Source organism: Rhinopithecus bieti, unplaced genomic scaffold (assembly GCF_001698545.2).
Source record: "Rhinopithecus bieti isolate Rb0 unplaced genomic scaffold, ASM169854v2 scaffold_4101, whole genome shotgun sequence".
NCBI lineage: Eukaryota > Metazoa > Chordata > Mammalia > Primates > Cercopithecidae > Rhinopithecus > Rhinopithecus bieti.
In genome coordinates this window covers 717455-730080 of record NW_016804458.1, presented here as the reverse complement: position 1 = coordinate 730080, position 12626 = coordinate 717455, and the positions used below count along the sequence as shown (strand labels likewise).

Below are 12626 nucleotides of genomic sequence, written 5' to 3'. Positions count from 1 at the left end.
GATGGGGAAGGGCGGGGTGGGGTGGGTAGCAGGGGTTCAGTAATTGTCTTAGTATTTTTTTTTTTTTTTTTTTTTTTGCTGCTATAACAGAATATCACACAGTGAGCAACTTATAAACAATAGTAGTTTATTTGGCTCACAGTTCTGGAGGCTGAGAAGTCCAAGATCAAGGGACTATATCTAGTGAGGGCCTTCTTGCTGCATTACAACATAGCAGAAGGCATCACATGGTGAGAGAACATGACATTTAACATAAGATTGAATTCACAGCCTCAAGTCCTTTTATAATCGGCATTAATCCATTTATGAGGGCAGGAGTCCTCATGGGAGTCCTCATGATTTAAACACATCCCGTTAGGCCCCACCTCCCACCGCTGTTGCACTTGGGATTAAGTTTCCAACATATGCCTTTTGGGGGACACATTTAAACCATTACAGTTGTCATTAAATCTTTTTATTGATGTCACCATGCTCACTTTTATCTTCTTCCTGTTGTTGAATTGTTCACCTCTAACAAGCAAGCCATCCTGATTTGTTCTCATCTCACCTTAAATTCCACCAAGAGACCTCCTTTATCAGATTTATCTTGAACATTCCAGCCCACAGTTATCTCCCCATCTCTCACTTATAGCAGAAATATTATTCAGGTCCCCAAGCACTCTACTACTGGAATCCAGGTATTTTTTTTCCACCCCCCTGCCTCTTATGTGAAATAAGACTGTTTCTAGCAATCTGCTAACTTTTGTGAGCTACAAGATCATCCCTGGATTTCCTACCCAGAGACTAAAACCCTTGAATTTCAGTAGACTTTAGGCTTCTTGGTTCAACCACAGCTCCACCAGTGACTCCACTGTCAGCTCCCTTTGCCAGCTCCCTCTGCCTTTTAAATGCTGTGCAACCCACACTTCCCTTTTCTCTCTACTTTAACATCCATTCACTGACATAAGATCTGCTCTTTGTTCATGTTTCTCAGCCTCCAGCTTTTCTAGTGCCAATGTGCTCCATTTTTTGAGTGATCCTGTCCGTCAACTGTGGTTCATTGTAAAATGAGCATGCCCTAACCTGCACTTCCAGGTGGCTTCATGATATTATTGTAATTACATTCCCTGACTACCATATAGGCAAAATGAAACACATGCTATGAAAGTAGGTATGTGTTATGCTGGTTCACAAGGCAAACTTTAAAAGAAAATGAGTGAGGTCTCCTTAGGACCTTTTCCACTGATTGGCCCCTTCTTTGAATGGGGGTTCGTAATAGTCACTGCTTCTCTACCAATAGCGTGAAATGCTTGCTTCTGGATCTTGTTTTTAAGTCTTTAGAACAGAGAGGTGATGATAAGTGGGTACTGTAATAAAGCCTCACTAGTGTACTTGATAAACCTCTTTTTTTTCTTTTTAGATGGAGTCTCGCTCTGTTGCCCGGGCTGGAGTGCAGTGGTGTGATCTTGGCTCACTGCAACCTCCACCTCCCAGGTTCAAGCGATTCTCCTGTCTCAGCCTCCCAAGTAGCTGGGATTACAGGCAGGCACACACTACCCCCTCCTGGCTAGCTTTTTGTATTTTTAGTAGAGACGGGGTTTCAGCATGTTGGCCAGCCTGGTCTCGAACTCCTGACCTCAGGTGATCCACTTGCCTTCGCCTCCCAAAATGCTGGGACTACAGGCGTGAGCCACTGCGCCCAGCCTAGTGTACTTGATAATCTTATGTGCACTATGAAGTTTGAGAAAAGATAAGAGTGGGGTAATGGGTAGAGATGGTTTCACTAAAGAACAACCTTGGCCCAGGTACTAAATAGTTACTTTGTGTATGTTCCTTATTTAAATGTGGCAAGAAACTTTCATTTCAGACTTATCAATGGATCAGACTTTTTAGAGTTTATTTCCTAGCTGCTAATTTTTTGGATTTGTTATTTAGAGCATGAACTTAAGAAGCTGAGAAATACGAGTTCAAATCATCCTTGTTTTCTGTGGGTAAGCATTTTAGTGCTTTAAAATAGGATTATCAATTTCTCATCTGTAAAATATGGGAGTGACAGTGCCTACTTAATAGGATTGATGTGACAAATAACTGAGATATTTTAATCAAGGTGTGAATTACAGTGACTGTTCTACAGTAGATACTCAGTAAGTGAGAGCAGTGGTTATAACCTAGAAATATGCTTCTGGCCGGGGAGGAGACACCCAGAATCAATTCTGTTGGTATTAAAATTTTTTCTTTAAGGTTTTGCAAATGAAAAGTAAGGCCATGGTTCATAAAGATTCTGAGCTCAGAGTAATGGACTCATGGGTTCTCACAGAGCTAGTGAGGAAAAAATGAAAGGGAAAGTCAGCATACACACACGCGCACACACACACACACACACGTGCACACACAACCCACCCCTCAGTCTTTCAGATAGGGTCTTTAACAGTAAACCAAGGTTCACTTACAGAGTTCCCATAACAAATGAGCATATGGTGAGCGTTTGACAGCGGGAAATACATATCCTTTAAGGAAGCTCTTAAGTTCTCGCAAATTCAATAAGAATAGAAGAATGTCTTAAAAATCAGAAGACATCAGAAACATAGGGAAACTCTCAGTAGTTTATTCTTTGTTAAAACTTGCAACATAGAGGTGTCTGTCTATATGTAGCCCTCTGAGTTAGGATGCATTCCTCCACACTACAGCCTGGAGAAAACAGATCTGCGTGTCCTTTAATCCATGACCATTGTAGATCAAGTTACCTCTTTGAAAGAACTTTTCTTTCTCTAGCCAACTAAATGAATAGAAAATGATGTACTTAATTGTTTTCTAAATTGCAATTTTTCTCCCACAGATGTTTTTTATCAGTGTTGAGCCCAATGGACTCTGTCAGTCACATGGGGAGATGAAGTCATGTGGTAATAAAAGAGACGGGGTTGGGGGAGGAAGGGAAATACCATACAGTATATTGTCTAATTGAAAAATGTGCCACATAAATGCTGAACTTGAAATCTCTCCCTCCCCAAGGGCTACTCGTGACAAACAATGCACACATCTTCTGCACTGGAAAGATTAGACTTCTCCCCTTTCTCCATTATTAATTCAGGTCAATGCAAGAGTTTCCTTTGTTTTTTTTTTTTTTTTTTTCCCTTTTGGGTTAAGTCATTCTACTGGAATTGTGATGCAAGGTAAGATTCCAAAGTGAAATCTTAAATGCAAAGGTAATGGCATCTGATCCAGAGGGTGAAGGTTATAGTGATGATTATAAAGGATAGCATTAGATTAAACTCTAACTTTGTAGAAGGAAGATGAGAACTAACAACAATATCCATGGATGTGTCTGAGAAATGGTTGCTAATGATAGCGCAACCTAAAATGTTGGGGAGGCTAGGAGAATTACAGCACTTGGAAAATTCAGAAAGGCTCAGGCCTCAATGCATGTTAATGAAAGCTGGAACCATAAGTACAGTGGAGCAGGAAGGACAGAGAGAAGGGAAGGCTGCATGTGTTTTTCATAGCAAGAAGGAGAATGCTACAGATGTAGGACCCATGTCAGCATCAGAGAGATTAGAAGACAAAGAGAGGCTGATGTTCACAAGCAAACCTAAAGAAGTAAAAGGTTTTAACTTCCCCCTCCGCCAATAGCCTATTATGGAAAGCAAATGAGAATTGACTGCGGTACAAAAGTGTTGGCCTAGAAGGTCCTCTGAGAGCTCTTTCTAGTTCTCCACCTATCTTCATTTGCACTGCCTTTTACCCTCGCTTGACTGTGCTTTAAATTTTCTGTAGGAAGTGACTTGTAACCAGTGAGATAGTAACTAAGGGGCTTTTATCAGCCCTCACTGTCAAGAAGACCTCTCTCTTATGTTGAAAAAAAAAAAAAGGGCTCTTTCCTCTTGTTCTGCCATTATTGAAGAAAGAGAGCATCTGGTCATTATATAAGAAACTCAATGAATCACTTATTTTATTTTTTGCTCATTTAATTTAGCTATGTCTCATATTTGACTAAAACTAACTCCAGGGATTTCTCCAGGTTCTTTGATTGCACTGGGCTCTTAATGAGTCATCCATTTCTTTGAAATATGAGGATTATTACCCAAGTTTTATAATCCTTTAAAGAGTAATTTTTTGTAGTAATATTTGGAATGGCTAGATTCAAACTGCATAAGAGAGAGTCACCATGTATAATACCAAAGCTTTATGGGGAAAAATCACATTGCATTAAGTTGCAGATGATTAGGGATTTGTCTGGGTTTTAAAACATACTTCAACCTTTCTGTTTCTCAGTGTTCATCTCTGTATTCAAATAAACATCCTCCTCCTCATCATGATTGTCATTGTCATCGTCATCAGCATCATCATCACTTTTCTCTTCATCTTACCTTCTTGTTCTTCTTCCTCTTCTTTTTCCCTATTCTGCCCTGTCCTTTGTTTCTGTCCCCACCTCCTTCTCCTCTTTCTTCTTTTTCTTGTCTCTTCTTGCATTTCTTTTCCCTATCCTTCTCCTTCTCTTCATGTTTTCTTTTTTTCTCTTTCACTTTTTTCTTCCCCTCCCTCACTTCCTTCTTTCCATTTTCTCTATATATTTTTGACTTTTCACTCTGTGTCAAGGTTTAGTGAAGCCTCTTACTTATGTCATCTCATCATATCTTGGTAATGGGCCTAAATATTATTTTAAGAAAGGCAAAAGAAGTATCAGAAAGGAATAATTAATTTATTTATTTACATGGCTAGTAAATATGACTTTGGGTATCTCTAACTCCAAATCCATGCTTTTAGCCAAAACTTCTCTAGGAGACATGAAAAATATTGGGGGAGAAAGACTGAAATAATCAAAGTTGTAATTAAACTTTAAATTTATAATTTAAGAGTATAAAACATAACTTTAGACTTGTGAAAATTTGGAAGTTAATTGAAATAAGGTAATTAAAATGCTTATGTGATAATATGGTTTTGCTGCGTCCCCATCCAAATCTCATCTTGAATTGTGGTTCCCATAATCCCCACATGTGGTGGGAGGGACCTGGTGGGAGATAATTGAATCAAGGGGGTAGTTTCTCCCATGCTATCCTTGTGATAGTAAGGAAGTTCTCACAAGATCTGATGGTTTTATAAGGGGCTTCCCCCTTCGCTGAATTCTCATTCTTCTCCTTCCTGCCACCTAGTGAAGAAGGATGTCTTTGCTTCCCCTTCTGCCACGTTTGTAAGTTTTCTGAGGCCTCCTCAGCCATGCTGAACTGTGAGTCAATTAAACATCTTTCCTTTATATAATAAATTACCCAGTCTCAGGTATCTCCTTATAGCAGCATGAGAATGGACTAATACAGTAAGTTGGTACTGCACAGAGTGGGGTACTGCTATAAAAATACCTGAAAATGTAGAAGCAATTTTGGAACTGGGTAACAGGCAGAGGTTGGAATGTTTGGAGGGCTCAGAATAAGACAGGAAAATGTGGGAAAGTTTGAAACTTCCTAGAGACTTGGAGGTCTCAGAAGACAGGAAGATGTGGGAAAGTTTGGAACGTCCTAGAGACTTGTTGAATGGCTTTGACAAAAATGCTAATAGTGATATAGACAATGAAGTCCAGGCTGAGGTGGTCTCAGATGGAGATGAGGAGCCTGTTGGGAACTAGAGTAAAGTCCACTCTTGCTGTGCAAAGAGACTGGCAGTATTTTGCTCCTACTTAAAGATTGGTGGGCTTTGAACTTCAGAGAGATGATTTAGGGTATCTGGTGGAAGAAATTTCTAAGTGGCAAGGCATTCAAGAGGAAGCAGACCATTAAAGTTTGGGAAATTTGCAGCCTCGCAATGCAATAGAAAAGGAAACCTCATTTTCTAGGGAGAAATTGAAGCTGGCTCCAGAAATTTGCATAAGTTATGAGGAGCCAAATGTTAATTACCAAGACAATGGGGAAAATGTCTCCAGGGCATGTCAGAGACCTTCATGGCAGCTCTTCCCGTCACAGGCCCAGAGGTCTAGGAGGAAAAAATGGTTTTGTGGGCTGGGCCCAGGGCCCACCTGCTCTATGCAGCCTTAGGACTTGGTGCCCAGTGTTCCAGCTGCTTCAGCTCCAGCTGTGGCTAAAAGGGGCCAACCTACAGCTCAGTCCATTGCTTCAGAGGGTGTAAGCCCCAAGCCTTGGCAGTTTACATGTGGTGTTGGCCTGCAGGTGCATAGAAATCAAGAACTGAGGTTTGGGAGCCTCTGTCTATATTTCAGAGGATGTTTGGAAATGCCTGGATGTCCATGCAGGAGTTTGCTGCAGGGGTGGAGCTCTTGTAAAGAACCTCTGCTAGAGCAGTGTGGAAGGAAACTGTTAGGTCAGATCCCCCACACAGAGTCCCCACTGGGGCACTGCCTAGTGGAGCTGTGAGAAGAAGTCCACCATCCTCCAGACCCCAAAATGGTAGATCCACTGACAGCTCGTACCATGCACCTGGAAAAGCTGCTGGCACTCAATGTCAGCCCATGAAAGCAGCCAGGAGGAAGGCTATACCCTGCAAAGCTACAGAGGTGGAGCTGCCCAAGGCTGTGGGAACCCACCTCTTGCATCAGTGTGACCTGGATTCGAGACATGGTTTCAAAGGAGATCGTTTTGGAACTTTAAGGTATAATGACTGCCTCGTTGGATTTTGGACTTGCATAGGGCCTATAAACCCTTTGTTTTGGCCAATTTCTCCCACTTGGAATGGGTGTATTTACTCAATGCCTGTACCCCCGTTGTATCTAAGAAGCAACTAACTTGCTTTTGATTTTACAGGCTCATAGGCAGAAGGGACTTGCCTTGTCCCAGATGAGACATTGGACTTGGACTTTTGGGTTAATGCTAGAATGAGCTAAGATTTTGGGGGACTGTTAGAAAGCCATGATTGTGTTTTGAAATGTGAAGACATGAAATTTGGGAGGGTCCAGGGTGGAATTATATGGTTTGGCTGTGTCCCCATGCAAATCTCATCTTGAATTATAGTTCCCATAATCCCCACATGTAGTGGGAGGGACCCCGTGGGAGTTAATTGAATTATGGGAGTGGTTTCCCTCATGCTGTTCTTGTGATAGTGAGGAAGTTCTCACAAGATCTGATGGTTTTATAAGCGGCTTCCCCTTTCACTTGATTCTCATTCTTCTCCTTCCTGCCATCCTGTGAAAAAGGATTCTCACTTCCCCTTCTGCCATGATGGTAAATTTCCCAAGGCCTCCCCAGACATGCTGAACTGTGAGTCAATTAAACCTCTTTCCTTTATAAATTACCCAGTCTTGGGCATGTCTTTATAGCAGCATCAAAGCAGACAAACACATATATTAAATTTTTTTTTTGAGACAGTGTCTTGCTCTGTTGCCAGGCTGGAGTATAGTGGTGTGATTGGCTCACTGCAACCTCCATCTCCTGGGTTCAAGCAATTCTGCCTCAGCCTCCCAAGTAGCTGGGACTCTAAATGTGTGCCACCATACCTGGCTAATTTTTGTATTTTTCTTTTAGTAGAGATGAGGTTTCACCATGTTGGCCAGGCTGGTCTTGAACTCCTGACCTCAAGTAATTTGCCCACCTTGGCCTCCTAAAGTGCTGGGATTACAGGCATGAGCCACTGCACTTGGCCAGTAGTTTTTAATAGTATAATCTATAAAGAAGAAATGAAATAGGAATGTGATAGTACTTTGAAATATAGAAAGGTCTTTATATTAAATAATTATTTATTAAATGTATTTATTAAAACTCACAGGGGATGCTCAAGGATGAATGCATGTGTTATTACAAAGGACTCAACAGTCCTTGGAAAATGCACATTTGTATTTGTTAGAATCAACTATTAAGTAACAGAGACCAAATTACCATAGCTTTACACTTGACAAAAAGAAGTCTGGAGATGGACTCTTCCAAGGCAGTCACAGTGGCTCATTGATGTCTTCCAGGTCCTCCATTCTTTGTTTCTTTTTATACTACCATTTTGAGTATGTTGGCTTTTGTTCCTTAGACTTGTACCTCATTATGCTAAGAGATCTGTTATAGCTCCTAGGATCATATCTCACCTAATTACATTTTACATTTAGAGACAGAGGGAAAAGTTTTCTTCTTTTGAGGATTTTTTTTTTTTTTTTTTGAAGAAAGGAAATAGTTTCCAGAAACTGCTTCCACTCGACTCCCTAGCACACTTTCTCTTATGTGTCATTAGCCAGGTCTGGGTTACATACCCACTTCTGATCGCTGGCAGAGGAAATGGAATGGCAAGTGGGGCCAGAGAAGGAGCTAAGCTTCTTCAAAAATATAAGATGTCTGCTCGCTACCTGAATATGTTTGGAGTTTAATTAGCAAGTAAGAGGGCAAAATGGATGTTGCATAAACAATGAACACTGTCTGCTATACCACCTTATCCATTTCACAGGGAAAAAATATCTTCCTTAATTTCCCTCAACCGAGAGCAAACCTGTATGGAATATTTTGCCTTGAGGAAGCAAAGATGGGGAAGAAGACAGCAACCTGTGGAATGTCACAGTTGGTTTCCCTCTTTCTTTCAAACTTTCATATATTCTGTTAGTATTCTAATCTAAATACTAGGAGAATTGTGAGCAGAAAAGTAGAGGAGAATGACTGAAAATTAAAGAACAAGACAAGCTTTATTTTTTTGAGAGGAGATATAGACAAGTGGGGGATAGGCATGTAAATAAGTAAATATGTCACTGAAGATAGATGGAACATTACATGTGGCACAGCGCAGGGAGAAATAGAGTTCACTGCAGTCATGACAAAGGGGTGAGACAGGGACTCTGGAAAGGTCTGAAAGATTCAAAAGTAACTTTATCACCCTTTTTAAGAACACAGCACAGTGTGTCAATGGCCATAAGAATAGTCTAATATTCCAGATTGCTAATTGATGATGATGATGATGATGATGATGATGTTAATATATAATGTTCTTAGGACTTTCTCCATGGTCATTTAACTGTTGTGACCGCACTACAAAGTAGGGTCTGTTATCATCCCATTTTTTTCATGAGGAAACTAGCACAGACAGGTGAAGAACTTCCCCAAGCTTAACACAGCTAGTAAATGGCAGATCTATGATTTTTTTTTTGTTGTTGGTTTCTTACATTCTCCCAATAATGCTATTAATGCACAATGGTTGGCCCTTGCAAATAATCATATTGAAAATTTTAATAACGTCTCTTTCATTACAAATTGATCCGGGAAAATTTCAGTATTCATATACTTCACTCTTAAACATAAGCACTGTTTGGAAATTGTTAGCAATTCATCAAGAAGCCATCTTAGCAACAGTTACATAATTCACAATAAATATTAATTAAGGCTGTATAAGGAAGTTGAAAAAACCAAAGAACTCTGAACAAGTAATGTATGTATTTAAGTTATATTAGAGCAACAATTTGAACAGCAAAGTATTGTGCATATCCATAGCTCTTTAATTATAGCATAAGGAACATTTTAACATTTAAGGTGATTACACTGAGAGTAGGTAAACAACTGACTTGATCCAATGGAAGTTTATCTATTGGCTTATTTCTTCTGTGCCTCTTCTTTCTTAGAATTCTTTTTCAGTTTGCAGTCTATTAGGGCCATTGTGATTGCATCTTCAGTTAGCATGGAGCAGTGCAGCTCCATGGGAGAAAGGCATAGTTCCTTGTCAATATCTCTGCTTTTGGTGATCATGGCTTCTTCAACCACTTTTCCTTAACTTATCCAATGGCTAATAATCTTGGATCAATTTCAGAACCCCAGCCAAACATTTAAAACCTGGCAGCCATAAGTTTTTCCTTTTCATTCACTTGAAACTTAATTTCATTAAATTACTACCAGCTAGAGCCTTCACCAATTTAGTTCGTTTTTGGATATTTTATCAAGGAGCCTTTCATTGTTTGAATTCTCTAAATGATCAACAACCTTCTTGTGATAGAGCAGGGCCTGGTGCAACAGCTCCTGGGTGGGGACATACAGGCTCATGAGCAGCAGGTTCAAAGCTACTGGCCACCAATGATCTACTCTAGCTGCCATATTGTCAAGGCCAGAACTGGAATTCAACCCAGATATTCTGGCCCCACAGTTCATGTTCTTAACCCCTGGACTATATTATCTCTCTAGTGTCCATATTTTACCTACTGTCTTAGAGTACTGAAGCCATGGCAAGGTTATAAATGGTAAAAATACAGCTAATAAAGAAGACCAATCAAGACTGTGTTATAAGGTTGAGGAGAAAAGGACACATGTGGCAATGATAAATTGCAATGTTTGGGGAAAGAAATGAGAATCAGTTATATTTTGAATGGAAACATGTTGGAGGAGAAGAAATTTGCAAAGTAATAATCAGACATGTTTCAGGTTGGCTAATAACCAACTGAGTTCTTAGGTCATCGCCTCTGAGAGTAGCGTGGGTTGATGGACACTGCTGTCCTGGCAGTTCTTTTTTTCTCTTTCTCACCATGTCACTGGCCTTTCTGGTGCACCTGGACCATAATAGCACTACTAGGCTGCTCTACCAGAGTACATTGTCTTTCACTGACATAGAAGAAATACCTTCTGATATTCCAGACACCTGCAATGGGATGGAGAATGGGAAGAGGGGCCTTCATTTTGGTGGCATTTCTTGTCTAAGCAGGGATGTGTCACTCAGTGGCAAGCTCTGCCTCTCAGATAATGAATGGGGCAGTGGATCATCCATTCCAAGGTCTTGGGGCAATATCAGGATACCTCTGAGGCTTAGTTTATAATGTAGTAGTTTCTTCTGTTTGTCATATGGCAAGGCAGAGTGGACTTTCATAATCTTGTTTTTGTGGTCTAGTGGTGAAGTCTTATCTTTGGGACAGCAGCCCAATTATTCATAATTATTGAAGAAGTAAGTCAGAAGGTAGTTTCATATATGCATCTGCCTAAAGGTCAGATGGAACTGTGGAACTCCATGACAAGCTCACAGAATGTTCCATTCTCCATCTGCACGCAGCCTGATAACTGTATTTTCACAGAATTAGATACTTATAATATTTAAGGTATTTTAAGGTAATGTATCTCATTCAAATCTCTCTCTTTACAGATGAGGAAACTGAAGCCCAGAGAGATGAAATGATTTTCCATGTTAATACAGAGACAGCTGGTACTGGACCGTATGTTCTTTTACTTAGTAGTCAATGCTCTTTCCTATACACCTCCCTGGCTTGGATAAATAACATTGTCTGGAAATGGGAAAGATAATTATAACTGGGACAATAGTAGAGAGAAGAAACTTTAGAAACTCTGACTAGAGCAGAAGGGCAAGCAAACCAGTTTGACTCAGCAGTTTGTTTGAAACTGAGGCTTATTGGATGTTAAATTATAGGAGCCTCTATCCCATTGACTGAATTGTTTTTTTTGTGGGGGGAGTAATCTTCTCACCCACATGAAAGTAAGGAATTCTTCCATAAGCATTTAAGTACTACTATTAAGGGAACTCAAAGAGGTCATTTCCAAAATAGCTCATTTACCCTTCCCACCAAGAATTTGTTGCTTTAATTGAGGGGAGTGGTTTTTTGAGAATTGGCTGGCCCGGCATTAAGCTTAAATCATTTGCTTTCCATCTTACTCCTCCTTTCCCTTGACCTTATCTGGGATTTTACTTTATTAATTAACTTGAAAAGTGCTTTCTATAGGTAGCATGAGCTTTTGGTTAAAAAAAAGTTCAAAAAACACCCCCCAAAATGTAGTGAGAAGAAAATCATTTGAATTCCTATCCCCGCCAGGCTTCTAGTTCTCTTTTCTAACGACAGACTCTCAAACAAGCTTTTTCTGTTTTCCTAAGCTATGTCTAATTAAGTATATGTTACTATATAGCTGCCTCTTTTTATACACACGGCACCATATTATTCTGTGTCGTACCCTTTCTTTTTCACTTAATATTTCTTAAAGATGATTGCCTATCTGTGTAGAGATTTACTTCATTCCATTTACATTTTACAATATTGATAAAATGTATTCTGTTTTATCTCTTTCTAGTGCCTCATGTGTGGCCAGATCCCAGAAGATGAGTTTCTCTAAGAAGACCACAGGAACCATCCCGAAAGGCCTGTTGCTTCGAGGCTCAGGAATCCAGGGACCCCTTCCTATTATGTAAACTTCCTGGGTGAGTGTTTTATAGTGAAATCATATGTCAAATTGTGATTCTCAGACAACCTTCCCAGTCTGGCTTAAGAGGAGAGGGTTGTCGGGGGAGGTCCTGGGAAAGCCGACTTGCCTTAAGATTGTCTTCTTGGCTGCTGGGTGAAGCTGCACTCCTACTCTGAGATTTCTCTGAGGAGACATTGGGTTTTCCTGGCAGGCAGAGCTTCAGGCTACTCAGCGGAATGTCTATGGTTCTGTAGCTTCAAGAGGAGCCAGGAAGCTGAGCTTCCAAGCCAAGGGAAACACTGCTTCAGACTCAAGACCACGATTTGGCAGAGACCACAGGGCCTGCTGAATTTAGGAGAGGACTCATACCCCTTCCTTACTCAAACCACTCTTTCCCACTAAAAGAGGATGGAGGTGACATAAGAAATCTGTTTTATTTACCAGCACATAGCAGTTGCTTGGGTGAAATGGACTCTGGTCCCATTTTGGTACAATAGGAAAGGCAAGTGTCTCCCTCTCTATCTGGGAAGAAAGGAGAAGGAAGCCAGAGTGGAAATCAGACATCTCAAGTCTCAGCAGCAG

General features: G+C 40.4%; 1 long non-coding RNA gene across 3 annotated transcripts in view; it reads left to right on the top strand.

The window, feature by feature from the left end:
• Positions 1 to 12626, top strand: part of LOC108527261 (uncharacterized) — a 74820-nt gene that overhangs the window by 19438 nt on the left and 42756 nt on the right. For all 3 annotated transcript variants that reach the window (XR_001884764.1, XR_001884763.1, XR_001884765.1), the window contains 2 exons: positions 10999 to 11068; positions 11934 to 12060. This is a non-coding gene — a long non-coding RNA (uncharacterized LOC108527261). The remainder of the gene's footprint in view (positions 1 to 10998; positions 11069 to 11933; positions 12061 to 12626) is intronic.